Below are 14,632 nucleotides of genomic sequence, written 5' to 3' on the forward strand. Positions count from 1 at the left end.
TAAATGAAAGTAACTGTTTATTTGCTTGCAACCTGCAGCAAGAAATGAGCATGTGGGCAAATATAAAATGTGATTTTTTTAATTATTTTTTTTTCCCTATGGAGAACTAAGAACCTCCAAGTTGTTGTTCCCACTGTAAAATTACTATTCAGGCCTCAATGCAATAGGAGCTTAGTGATGTGTGAAAGAATGAGCAACGTGACATGCTTTATAGGCTTTGCCAATAGACCAAAGGTAAATTTTCCAATAGGCAAAGCCTAATTGGGAGATATGTTTACATGTAGGTATTTCATTGTACTAGTTAGTTCAAAACAGTATGCTTTGTGTCCCCTACAAAACTACGAATCTGCCAAGAGATCATATTTGGCATTTTATTAATTTATAAGACTTCAATCATTGCAATAAGGAGTAAGAAAACAGCAACTTCACCATGAAAGTTGTGTACAGCACCTTCCAATTAGTAAGCCTCCAGCAAACCTCCATTTCACATCCCCTACTACATACTTCACACCTGAACTAATGTACTTCCTCTAGGGTTTTCTTAATGCCAGGTGAGAGTGGCTTCACTTTTATATATTTGAACAGCAATAATCCCCCACTCCTGAGCTGACTCCAGGAGAGCCCCAGACTGGATTTGCCTTCTACAAAGGGGACCATCCACATGACAAGAAGTATTGCAAGAATACAGACAACTATGCTGGGCAATGTCAAGGCAAGAGAGGCTGAAGGAGTGCTTTAGGGCACATCATAGTTTCAGAAGAAAACAAAGGAGCTTCTGAGGAAGTGTTAGAAGATGAAATATGAAAACCATATCCTGTAATATTCCCACTATCTGCTTATTCTGTGAGGCACTGGGCTTCAATTTTGCGAGCAATACAGCTACCCAGGCTCCAAAACGATGCGACAGCGCCACAGACAGTCTGGAAAATAAACCCTGTAAACCACAGATCCTATGGCAAAACACTTGATCCTTAGAGTTCCTAAAACTCTAGGAAGGAAGGAAAGAATTAAGAGGGTTGAGAACATAGTGGCTCAACATCTGTGGAGAGCTATATGAGAAAATTGCTGTGAGGGGTAAATCCAGCAACTGCAGTTCTTTTGAGAAACAGTCCCAATAAAGGTTATGTAGTATCCTAGTACAGCTGCAGAAGTTTTAAACTACTTTTTTGGGTGCTGCTTGTTCACAGCCAGGTTGGAGCAACTAGAAAGGAGCTTCTTTTTCTCCACCCAACATGTAAACTCCCTTTCATCCTATTTTTGGTTCCATTTCTCAGCAGCACCTCACCTCAGAGGTACCACAGCTGTTAGCCACATTGTATGCAACTCTGTTACCTCCATTGCAGACTTGGAATGGAATCTCCTCTCCTCTCTTGCCTTGCTTTCTCTCCCTATCGCTGTAGTAAAGATACTGTTTGTGCTTGAAACGGCAACATGCTGAAAAGTTGAAGGTTTTAATTTTTAAAGCATCTTTTTGTTCTGGGATTTTGATTTTTACACTAGAATCAGCCACATATATCATCTCTTTCCAGTGCCATTTGATGGAAGCTTTAAGGCTAAGGTGTAACTTTTACTTTGAGATGAGCCTTCTCTGTAAAGAAGGTCTCTTAGCACTACCAAAATCGTTAGTGCTATCTTTCCAATCTCACATCAAATAAGAAAAGAAATAATTTTGATAAATAGTGATCCTTTATGGCTCCTAAGCTTATGTAGAAAGATTTTGAGTTTGTTACTTCTTTGTTTAAGCAAAATCTTCCTTCATTCCCTGAGGGTTCTTTCTGGATTCATAGCCTTCAGGTAACAAAAACTGAGCCACTCAAATCAAATTACTATAATAAGAATCTGCATTCTTCCTCTCCATCTACTTGAAGAGGTGGGGGGGAAGCTTTACAAACACCCAAATAATCTCCAAAACTGACACAGTGAAAAGGAGAAGGTTTGTCACCCAGGGTTGATGACTGTTTTACCAATTCTCAAAAAATAAAAGGAGCAGATGGCAGGAGGAAGGAGACAGGGAGAAAATAGCTTCCCAGCTCAAAGATTAAAAAAAAAAAAAAAAAAAACAAAATTGGAGATACACTGAGAACTGAGTTGTAAAGTTGCGGGGAAAAGAAACACTGTGTGATTACAGAGGATTGGGAGAAACATTTGATTTCTCTTAGCACTTGCAGCTGTTCCAAGAGGGGAGCTCCCAACAAAGAGGCTGTCTAATCTCAGGAAAAGGAACAAAAATGTTAAACAAAATCTGCTCTAGGAAGTACTTGGTTGATGACAGAGGTTATACAGACAGCTCTGCACAGGGATAGCTCCTCCGAGTGCTCCCCTAGGATAACGGAGCTGGAGCAGCTGCTCCTCAGTAGGGTGCATGTGGTGTTGGAACAGGATGTACTTTAGATAGTGTGGGGATAAACAGTTGTCATGGAGCATCTTTTAATTCAAAGATCAAGCAAGTATCTAACGTCTCACAAAGTGCAAATCTAAAGTGACACCCGTCTATCGTTTAATCTCATCCATACAGCTGTGTTCAGTAATCCAGGAGATGCAGAAGGGATTGTGAATATTCATTACTCTGCCTTGCTACCACTTTGCCTTGTCTGGCTTTCTTGTGTTGAAGAAACTCTGTTAACAGTGTGTTTATGTCAAATCGATATGTATATTTTTTGTTTTAATTTCTCTGAACAATTTAGTTCAGGCTTGCTCAATCCATAAATTTATTCCTAATGTGTTTTGGTTTGTTCTCAGTACTCTGTGTGTGCTGCTCAAGTAGCAGGACAACATATCCCTGAATTCACCTCCTTTACTTCTTGTGGCATGTTACACAGAGACATTCTCCCACGGCCCACAGATCTGCAAGTCTCTCAACAGCAATAATATCTCAAAGACATTATGCTAAAACACAGCAGGAATTTATCAGGCAAGCATGTAGGAGGCATACAGTGATGAAAGGCTTTTAGCCTCTCCATAAGACTTCGCTGCCTGTACCTTGTTCTTTCAGAAGCACCCTCCTTTTCTTTCTTTGTCAACAGTACACCGTTTTTCTCTCCTTTTCTAGATATTCACTGAAGGTCCCCATAACCTTGAGCCTATAATGGTCCTATATTTCAGAGAGACTAACTCAGTGTTCTCAAGTTTTCTTTATTTGGCTGGAAATTTCTTTGGACCAAAGGATCCTATGCTTTTACTTTCCATAAAGGCTCTAAGAAACCTGTGCGTGTTTCCTGGGACTTCTTCAGCCTATCTATAGCAATCAACCAAATCTATCACTATAATGAGAAAATGTCTTTGCTGCTGCCAAACTCTCTGCAAAGGAGAGCAGCCATGTCTCATCAAGAATCCTATCTGCACCAAATCATCAACATCTTCCTGGACATTATTAAATTTTGTAATATGACACAGCAGCGCCCTTCTCTTAACATCACAAATCTCTATGACAGCAGGCCCCGTAACTACTGATCTACCTACGACATGTAGATTAGCTACTGACTGGTTGCAATCAAATGCAAGCAAGCTTCCAGGTGGTGATGGTAATGTTCTGATGATGATTGCAACTCTGGAACAAGGACTGCATAAGCTTTTAAGAAAATGGCTTTTGTCATCTTGATGTTCTGCTACAGTTATCCCAGTTGTTGAGAACTACCCTCTTCTGTCATTGTGACACTTATCAAAACCCAGAAATACTCTTCCACTGAGTAAAGGTCTTCCTTTACTAGGAGCAAGTGTTCATTTTCTTCCTCTTCCTCCATTAATCATATCATCCCGGTACCAGCAGCTCTGCGGAAACCAGAGTCCTGCCTGTGTAAATCCCAGCAGGATTTATGTCATCCTGGCAGTTGTACGACTGGTACCAACAGACATCCAGCTTGGACTCTGCCACTGAACACTAGTGCAGAAATACAGCTGGCAAATTTAATGGGTGCCTAAAGAGAAAGTGTGAATTGCTGTTTAACACAGTTGGAGAGTTCCTGAAATTTCTGGTAGAAATCCCTGAATACAAACAATATAAAATCAAGGTTGCTATGGGATAAATCTCTAGAATGCTAATTAAGTTAAACTAATGTTCTGTTTTGTGGACAAAGGGACTAATTAAGAAGAATGCATTTCAGTCCATAGTCCAACGTGGCAGTTAAAGCTAATGAAATAGTTTGCTGGTGACATCATTATATGGAAAAGTCCAAAGGGATTGACCAGGGAGCTCTGTTCTGCTATTTACCCTCAAACCCCAGCAGCTGAGAGTTTTAAGCGTGCATAGGGCATATTCAGAATAGCTACTCATTGCAAATTGAGAGTTTATTAACCAGCTTTTCCTTCAGTAACTCTTCTTATTTATTTTTTCTATTTGTTGTTCTGTCTGAATGCAGGAAAATCAAGACAGGAAGGAGCAAGCTGCAAAGTCTGAGAAAAGGAAGAAACAGCTTAAAGGAGAAGATGCAAAGAGGCTAAAAGGAGAGTATGGAAAGAGTGGTACATTAAACAAAAATTAATTCCGGTTTTATTAGCCAGTCTTTTGTTAATTAGGATGAAAATATCTGTTTAGTTGCAGCTAATCTAATACAATGAGAGTGACTTAGCCATGGATGATGTAGTTGTCAAGTAGATAGTATAGTAAGACATCAATTTTCAAGTGCATGTGAATGCTTGGAAGAAATCATGATAGGGATGTTATAAAAAATATCACTCCCAATGAGCAAGTTGCTACCATTTTGCTTAGAGGTGGGTGATACCCTGCTATTGCTCTGAATAGTTGTTTGAAGACTTTTAGGGGCATAGAAAGTTACACATACTTGAACTTCAAGCTGCGCTGTGTCACTGTAGTAGGCAAGTTGTCACGTGTTACTGTTACCTGAACGTTTGCTTTTTTCTGATTAGACGTCTGATTCCTTCAAGCAGTTATGAGTGTGCTTAAAGGAGCGTCTGTGCTTTGCTGAAGAACAGCTGATTGACATAAATGGAGAAAAGCGTTTGTTGTGCTGGCCTACCTGGCTGTGAAGCATTTCTAGTGGTAACACTGGCATGTGTGTATTTTAAAATTTTATTTTGGCAAATACTTGACATCCACTTTTCTTGAAGATTTCTGCCAATAACATTTGGTTACGATTCTTGATTCCTCAGAGAACCACTGCAAAAATGGCGTTAGTAAATCTGAGTGGAGTTCATGTAAATATTACACTAGATGCTTACCCCTTGAAAGACTTTTTTTCCTTGTATCTGGTGTCTAAATAAATGGCCTTCTTTTAGCTCCTATTTCACAGTTACTCATCCTTAGAAATACATTTTAAAAATATGTAAGATTCACTGAAAACTGACCAAAGCGAAGTTTTCAATATTGTCTTGACAAGCTGTACTGCAAAAGTTTTACATACTTTGCAATCGTAACATGCTTAATGTAAAGCTGCAGATTAAAACAATAAACCTTTTTCCTGTAAATACAGAAAAGTAACTTAGTATATGGTAAAATAAAATTATAAAGTGACATTCAGCAGCTGTAAGGATTAAAGGTGTCCTTCCACCCTGTAAAGAGAAGGAGCACCAGACCAGGAGAACTTTCTGCACTTCCAACCTGCAGTTTATATGGAACTGTTGTTATTTTTGGTCCTCTGTGAGAAGGTGGATTTAATTCTTGGGGTATAAACTTAAACGTGAGAGGGTATTTAGACTCTGAATTATTTTTTAGTACTTATTTTAGAAAACTGTGCGTAGCACTGGCGACACTGAGAATCAGGTGGTTTTTTAATCTATTTTAATCTCCATCAGGATATGGTGACATAAACTATAGAGGGTATCAGATCTGGCATGGCAGAATGTTGGAGCTCATCTTAACATTCTTCAGTCTACATAAAACCTTTTTTCTTTTTTTTTTAATCATATAATTAGCAAGTTAAGTAATTATTTTCTGTATTTATTTTCTGAAGGAGGGAATGAAAAGACAGTAAATCTGGTGAAACCCTATTAGCATGTGCTTACAGGATTATCAAGGCCTGGTTCCGCAAAGAATTAAGTACACCTTTAACTTTGCAGGTATCCCCTGTGAAGCCAGCGATTTACAGCACACGGGGTAATCCTGTGCATAAATCTTTAAGGCCCCAGTCCTACAGTCTTTGAATCTCTGACCTTTAACTCCAGTCACATGCTCTTGTCAGTGTCAATATCTGGTTTATCCAGTTGTCTGAGGATCATTTCTCTGCAGTTGACAGATCTGCCATGGACAGCACAGAACAGCAAAGTCTCTTAGGGCAGGCAATAATCTTTGCTCTCCTGAGTTCAGACAGAAGAGGTGAAGGCAGAAGCACCCATCACTGATGTACTATTAACAGATTACAAGAGAGGACTTGCGGCCACTGAAAATTGCTGAGAATCAAGCTGAGTCAGAAATTGTTACCAAAATGCAATAAATTGGGTGGGTGAATAAAAATTAAGACAAAATTTCCTAAAAAAGTTCAGTGGCAGGCTTCTGCTGATTCCAGAGACTCAGACATCTAGGGGTATTTTTAACATCGCCGAACATGTTTACATATGTTTTTATAATTAAGAAATTCTTTTTCCATGCTTGATAATGGATTAAGCAACTATCCTGCTTTATTTTTGGTATGGATGCACTTCAGCTTCTCTTGCAGCAGCTTCTGTTACTGAGCATTTAAATTCTTCAGAATTGTATCAAACACCTGCAAAGACCAATTCTATACGTTATTTCAAGAGAAATAACATATAGAGGTTTCTTTACCTAACCAGGTGGAAAAATGAGCTGCTTCTAATGCAAATTTGAGGACACAGCTAATGACCAGAGTAAGCAACTGAACAACACCACTTAAGAACAAAAAAGTGAAAATGTGCAGTTAAATATCTGGTGAGGATTTATGTATGTAGCTGGAATACTGTAACTGTAGCAGAAAATGAAATGCTATTAAAAGATGAAGAGAAAGTAAAATTTGATGAACAGTACGGGAGTTCCACAGCATAACTACAATCGTTACATATAGAAACCAACTGCAAAAGCAGACGCCCCAGCCCAATTTCTTATGTTGATATATTCAGCGTCAAATACAAGAGCTTTTCTCTGGCAAATTTCTTATTGTCTCTACTTACACAGGACTTATTCATGTGGCTGTAACAAACCAATATATGACAAAATGTCACCAGCATAAATTGGCCCTGCAATAATAAAAGCATCAAGTCTTCAAGAGCTGGGGAAAAAAAGCAAATGTTCTGCTGCTAAAAGCTTATTGCTTACTGGGTTACTGTTGTATTGCTTGTATTTGCTTTTTTAAAGCATGTAATAATGGTTTAAAAACTGTGTATTAAGGACAAGTCCAACTTTCAATGCAGAGTTCACTTATAACTGCATTGTACTCTAGTATGTATTTGTAATCTAGGATGTATTTCACTTCTGTATATGTTCACTTCAGTAAACAGAGCTAAACAAATGTACCTGAATCTGTGAGGCTTATTAGTTGTGGTTTTACATCACATAGTAGCAAATAAGATCCCGACCAACTGCTTTTCCTGTGCTAACTGTGAAAACTGTCATGGTATTTTTATTTTATTTATTTTTAAGTGCAGCTGCAAGGATAGACTATCTGGATCTTAATCTCCTAAATAAGAAGGTGAATAAATGAGAAAAAGCTTCTTAATTGCATCTGGCAATATAAAACCATTAAGCAGTTAAATTAATTCCACATGAATTCTAGAAAACTGCAAAGATTTTTTTGTTAAAGCCTGACCCTGCACCCCAGAGTTCAATGAGTTTGCCACTGTTCTTTTACTGGGAGTCTGGCAGACTTCAGGCCATGCTCTTACAGGCATAAAGGAGCATAACCATATTGCAGTGCTCCTTTAATCTCTTTTTTAAAATATAAATCACCCTGCAGAATCTTCAACTCATTGTATTGACTGGATAGGTGACTCAAATTGAACTAATTTCATTAAAATGTGTTTTCAAATCTTTCCGTAGGTTTTAAGAAATCTTATTTCAGTGTGTATTATTTACTCAAGCAGCTGAAATAATGTGAAGAGGCCCCCAGTTTTGGTACCGGCTTGATTATTTGTTAGGCAGAGAAAGATGCTACATAATTCACCTATTATAGGGCTCACCCTAGGATGCCAGAGACTCAAGGTCCTGTTCGTGTCTCTAGTCTCAGATTTGAACCAGTCAGTGTCTGTCACATCACAGCTGAGACCCTTAACTCCTCCGCCAGTCTGTGGTGATAGTCCAAATACAATTGGGGGGGGCATTTGCTCTGGTTTATACATTCACTGTTGATGAGGGAGGGACCTGGTAGCAAAGCAGATGTGAGACCTCTCTCACGACACAACAAGCTGAACTGTGGGATAAATTGCCTGTGCCCACCCACAGACGTGTAGGTGATTACAGAATTGGGTGGCAGCTGAGCAGCTTTTTAAGCGTTGTTTAAGTATTCAACTTGGGCATCTAAACAGATGGATATGTGCTTTTTGAGGGTTTGGGCCAAAGTCTTCAGAAAAGACCCACAGTGCTGGGACTTCCACAGTTAGTAAAGCTGATCTAACTCAAAGCAGTTAATGCCGAATCATTTTTGCCTAATCTCTTCTCAAAAAATGCCCAAGCACACAGGAATCCTGCAGCCTGGACAAGCTGCTGCTGTGCTAACATGGTGCTAAAATGCTGCTGTGCTAAAATGCCATCCTTAGCAGTAGTGTTGGAGCAAAGCTGGTCTTATTCACAGCTTCTGTTTCAACTTTAATAAAGCTTTATATGCTTTCAAGTTTGTCCACATTTATCGCATCAGCTGGTTTGGCCTAAGCAAAGATGCAAACTCTTTTCATTTCATGCTATCCACCACAGAGAAAACACGATACCACTCAGTTTTAATTTGCAGCAGCCTTTTACATACTTGGTGGCTGTTATCATGTCACGTCTGGTCTGTTTCCACCTAGACTAAACCACCCCAGCCCTTCCAGTTTTTCCTTCTAGGACTTTCCTAGTTTTTCATCCTAGGGTTTTCCAAATCTGTGTTCATGCACTTGTGGCACTCTTCTAGATTTTCTTCAACTGGATCTCATCTTCCTCACAGTATGGTGCTGGATTTCCAGCTGGGCAATTCAGGAGGGCTGAGGAGAGTGAAAGGATATCTTCCTGCATTTTACAGGTTGTTCTTCCATCTCAGCGTGATGTTTGACTTCTTTTACAACCATGTAATATTTTGACTCCTATTCAGAGAAGCATCCTGGTCTCCAGCATACTTGTCACTCAAGGGTTGTGCCATCTGCACATTCAATAAACACACTGTATTGCACACTCCAAGTCTTTCACGGTTTGAAACAGAAAAAATTTTGAACCACAAACTGAGCCTTTACAATTTGATGTGGGCTTTGTCCAAATAAATCATTCTTTACTACTCTCCGAGTATAGTTCTTCATGTGCTTTTGCACCAATTTACTACTTTTATCAGGGCTGTGAACAAACGTTTGGTAAAAATGTTCTGAAAAGAAAGAGTATAGCTTTGGTTAATTTATTCTGCAGCAAATCTAAAGTGCACTGCTTTAATCATGTGGACGTATTTTGCTCCTATCAGTTGCCCTGAAGTAAAAAGCACTGCATTTTTTTACCTGAGAAGGCAAATGCTTGAAAGCTTTTTCTGTGAAATTGCAAAGGTCAAACGTTGTCAGGTGAATTGGTTTTAACGGTAGAGCTCTGAGGAACAGGGAGCTCCTCTGAGACACTGATACTGATTACGGAGCTAATGGTGCATTCCCTTCTTTCTCAGTACTGGGCACCAGGTGACTCACAGGGGATGGGGACACTGCATACCTGCAGCCCTTACAAGTCGCGTGTCACTCTGCATGACCTCACTGTTAATTTCATGTATTACTCAATTTAAAAGTCAAACATTTGCTTTTAACTGAGCAAAATCCATCTTGAAGAGTTGATTTTTTTTTTTCCTTCTCACACATCAAAGTGGACTTAAATCCATTGATTTTGGTGGACTTGAGTTTGTTTTTAAATTGGTGTAAGAAGAATAACAAATCACTTCAAGTAATGAACTGTTTCATGCTATTTCTATGCTAAGGTACATGGTTTGAACTTTTATAAGAGAAGTGTTCCCCCAGCTGATTAGTTTGCCTGCAAAGTGTTCAGTAATTTCTTCATATTTAACAGTTTACAGAAATGGAAGGTTTGACATTGTTGGCACTGGAAAGAAAATATGACTGGAGTTTCTGACCATCTCAGAATGACAGTGGATCTGATTACAGAAATGCTGAAGAGAACATTAAAAAATTTCAAGTTTGCTACATCTGAAATAACATAAAAAGAAAACCCCAGAATACTTTAGAATACTTTCTGGCTATTAAGAAGAGAGAAATTGCACCTTTCTTTGCACAAAAACATGCAGAAATTTCCACCAAGCCAGTCACTTTGAAGATATATGAAAATTATTAATGTACAACTGGCTGAGAGACGCAAAGAACAAACAACTGAAAACACTGTCATCTCCTGTTAAAAAGGTTACATTCTGTCCTTAAGCAGGGCAATTTACATATAGTCATGCCAGGATTATTTGCTTTTAAAAAAACAGATAGACCATAACCAAACCAACCAACCAAACAAAAGAACAGCAATAACATTACTCTGGCAAAAGATTTGAGTTCCTACCCTAACAGGTGTAGAGTATAGTACAGAGAGAAAAAAAACATGCAAGAATGGCAATGTTAAATACCATAAAAATAATAATAAATATAACTCTGGGATCCTCTCTGACTTCGAATTCTAGCTGTATACAGCTTCTCCTGCAGAGGAACAGGACCAGGAATAGGTATTTCTTGCAGGGTATTTTTATATTCTAGCTGTGTGGCGCTGACTCACAAGCTGTCAGTTTTGAGGAGAATTAGTGTGTGTGTGAGGGAACTGAGTGACACCACTGCTACATTTTGCTCTCCTTGGTGCTCATGTTTTCAAATTGTAAAAATAACCGTAAATGTAATGCCCGACAAGTATTTATTCCACAATGAGATGAAACAATTTTTATTATTTAATGGACAAAATGATTTTGTTAAGTGGCAAAAAAATCTGAAAGATTTGATGAACAGTAAGGAAAGCTTTAGAGGAAATTTTGAAAGAAAATAAAGCCTGGAAGGGAATGGAACTGGGATAAAGTACAAAAGGGAGGAGCAAAAGTAGAAACAGATCACTCCAGCACCGGCTTCCTTTGCCAGCTATCAAGGCAGATCAAATGCAGTAGACATGGACTTCATTAAGACACTCAATGTGGTGCAGAGTATGGTGTGAGTACAATTACAATGGAGGCTAAGGTATCAGGTAAAGAGAAGTTTAAGTCATTAACAAGAATTTCTGTTGCATGGCAGGACCAGGCTGGCTGCAAATGATTGAGGATAGACCAGTGCAGAAGTTTCTCAGATGAGGTCCATGAGTTGTCAGTGTGTGGCTGTGAAGAGAAACATGGCCAGTGCTGGCTGTTCCCATGTCAGGTGGAACAAGTTCAAGCTCGACTGGTCTGGGATGCTGGGCAGCTCTAGACTGGTTGGTACCAGGGCAAGAAGCCCAGAGAGTTTGGCATAAAGCCTATGCTTGAGGAGTTGTGGCCAGACATTTGGTGCATAGTAGACCACAGGAACCAAATGTCTTAAAAGACTGCACAGTAGCCTTCCATCCTTACAACTGAAATAATGGTCAAGATAAAAGTAAAGGTTAAAATTCTATAGTGTAAAATTCTGAAACGGAAGCTGGAGTCTCATTTTTCAGGTCATGTTAGATCGGATGTGGCATCTGGCTGTGAATATATACATGAAATGCCAAGTAGCTCTATTGTGCATGTGACATGCCAATGGCAGAAAGAAGTAGCAGCATTTCAGTGTTGTGTGAGATACCAGCAGAAGTGTGGGAGAGAAGCTGACTTTTGTCACATATGTGGAACTTGACAAGTCCAGGAATGTCTTAGGTGAGACCTTTCCAGCTGAAATGAGAAGATGTTAATTCCCATGTAGAGGGCACTAGGGAACTTGACATGGACCATAGCATACAATTCTAGCCACCCTTATTCAAGACACATGAACCAAATCCAGAACAGGTGTAGGGCAGGCAGATGAGAACGATGAGCAAATTGAGAGCTGGTCTTTAGAGGAAAAGAGTGAAAAACCTTGTCTTCTTCTGTCAAGCAAAACAAAGCCAGTGACTGGATGTAATTCCTTCTATAAATACATACAAAGGAAAGGGAGAGGAAGAAGTATTTAAACTAAATGGCAATGTCAGCACAGAACATATGGATATAAATTGGCCAGAAGGATGGAAATTAGCAGAGGCTTCTAACCAGAACAGCTCTGGAACAGTTATTCACTAGGAACAGCGAGGTGTTGTATAATTTAGTTAACTGCAGTAGCAGGGGAAACTAGGCTCAAACATCAGGAGCTCCCTTCCAAGTCTTCTCTTCCATATTTATCACCTTCATCAATCGATGCTAAATACTCAGCTGGAGCATACAGAGTGTTAAATCTTCCCTACCTCCTCTTCCTAGAGGAAATATTGCAAATGCTAGAAATGAGGTAGAGCAAATCTCTGCTCTGTTTGCCACCGTGAATGCTTACAAGGTGCTGGAGTCTGGAATATGTTCTACACTATTTCTATACATGCACTTATGTAAATGCATACCTGTATGTGTATGTACATGGGTAGATGCTTGTGTATATGCATACATGCACGCATACGGAGCCGCCATACGCACATTTGAAATGTGCTGTACATGCTGCTATATTTTTATTTCTGAGGAGTTCATTCGAGTATTCCAGTACTTTCTTATCATCCTTATACCAGAGTAATGGATTGTATAAGTACCCTTCTGCATTTTGACCACTGCATACACAAAGTGCTTGTGTCATCTCACATATATCATGGCATCTTATCTGAGCCACAGTGTAAGAGAAGGAATGTGTTACTTGAAAATGCTGAATTTCTGTCACTTGCTCTCTTGGTAGGAATCACACGCGTGCATTTGCCAGGAGGAGCACGCAAGCAGCGGCTGGTGCAGTTCTTCCCATCTGAAGCTGCAGCCTGGTATGTTCTGCTGGTGTTTTGCTTCTGTGCATGCATGTGTGTGCAGGCATGTACATGCATATAAATGCCTTCTACTAACACAGTTGCATGTGCCTCAGATTGGTCCGTAAGCTTACTCTCTTCAAGTTGCTTTTTTTTAAGGACGTGGTGCCACATCCCTGGAGCTAGAAACACGTGTTACAGAAAAAGTCAAGCCTAGCATATGGCTCGTGCATGGGGAAAGGGTTATGGGCGCCAGGCACTGCCTGTTCGCCTGTCACACCAGGGAAGCGGGCGCATAAATCTGTCCCTGTGACACAGCTCCACGTGCCTCGCTTGTTTATTTGTCTCACGGTGACGGTCCCGTGTTTTTTCAGGTCAGTGTGTGAGCGTATGTGTGGGTGTGCATGTGTGCCTTGCTGGAACGGTCTCGAGTGTCTCAGGCCACCGGGACAGGGTATGCATGTGCCTGTCAACGGGGTTTGTGCCAGTTCAGGACAACAGTCGTATGTATTTTAGGCTAGCGTGTGTGTCTGTCAAACTCAAAGCGCGCCTGCCCATGTTTCTCGGGCCAGCGGGTAGATGTTTGCGTCTCATGACCCGTGTATGCTGGAGTAGCTTGTGTGCCCGTCCTTCTCCCTTTGACTGTTAGGTATCACGGGGTACTCTGAGTGTACCTGTGCGCGTGTCAAGCTACTCTGCGTGTGCAATTCTCAGTGTGTCTGACAGTAACAGCCCCAAATGCCTCAGAGAAACCTCTGTCTGGCAGTGACACGGGCCCACGTTCCTCAGGCCAGCGTCCGTCTGGCAGCAACACAGGCTCAGGCGCCTCAGGATTCCGCGTGTGTCTCACAGCGACACAGCCCCTGCGCCTAAGACGAGCGCGTGGGTCTGTCTCGTGGTGTCACTGTCACGCACCCCTCAGCACCGCTCGTGCTTCTCACAGCGACAGTCACGCACCTCAGGATGGCACGTGTCCATACGTCCCCGTGACACAGCCCCACGGCCCTCAGACCGCCGTGACAGCCACGCGCCTTGGACCCGTGTGTTCTGTCTCTCTGTCACACAGCCACGTGCCTCAGACCCACATCAGAGTGAGACAGCCGCAGGCCGCAGACCCTTGCATGAGTGTGCCTCGCAGCGACACAGCCCCGTGTGACTCAGCCCAACGTGTCTGTCTGTCTGTCCGTGCCACAGGCCCGGCTGCCTCAGACAAGCATGTGACACAGGCCCACGTCCCTCCGAGCTGCCCCTGTCACACGCCTGCCTCAGGGCTGCGATTGCCTCACAGCGCCACAGCCCCCCCCCGTGCCTCAGAGGTCGGTGCGCGGCTGTGAGGAGACTGCGTGTGTGCGTGTGCGGAGACCCTGCGGGTGTGTGGAGACTGCCTGTGTGGAGACCGTGTGTGTGTGTGTGTGTGTGAGAATGCGTGTGTGTGGAGACCGCGCGTGTGCGTGAGAATGCGTGTGTGTGGAGACCGCGCGTGTGTGTGGAGACCGTGCGTGTGGAGACCGCGCGTGCGTGCGTGCGTGTGTGAGAGACCGTGCGTGTGGAGACCGTGCGCGTGTGCCCGCGCGGGGCGGCGGGGCGGCCGAGGCCGGCGGGGCAGCCGGACCCGCA

At 41.6% G+C, this 14,632-nt stretch overlaps 1 protein-coding gene across 1 annotated transcript in view; it reads left to right on the plus strand.

Moving 5' to 3' along the window:
• Positions 1-14,632, plus strand: part of ADSSL1 (adenylosuccinate synthase like 1) — a 52,738-nt gene that overhangs the window by 10,562 nt on the left and 27,544 nt on the right. The gene's annotated exons all lie outside the window — the stretch shown is intronic.

The sequence above is a fragment of the Haliaeetus leucocephalus genome, unplaced genomic scaffold (assembly GCF_000737465.1).
Source record: "Haliaeetus leucocephalus isolate CR32 unplaced genomic scaffold, Haliaeetus_leucocephalus-4.0 Scaffold944, whole genome shotgun sequence".
NCBI classification, from domain to species: domain Eukaryota; kingdom Metazoa; phylum Chordata; class Aves; order Accipitriformes; family Accipitridae; genus Haliaeetus; species Haliaeetus leucocephalus.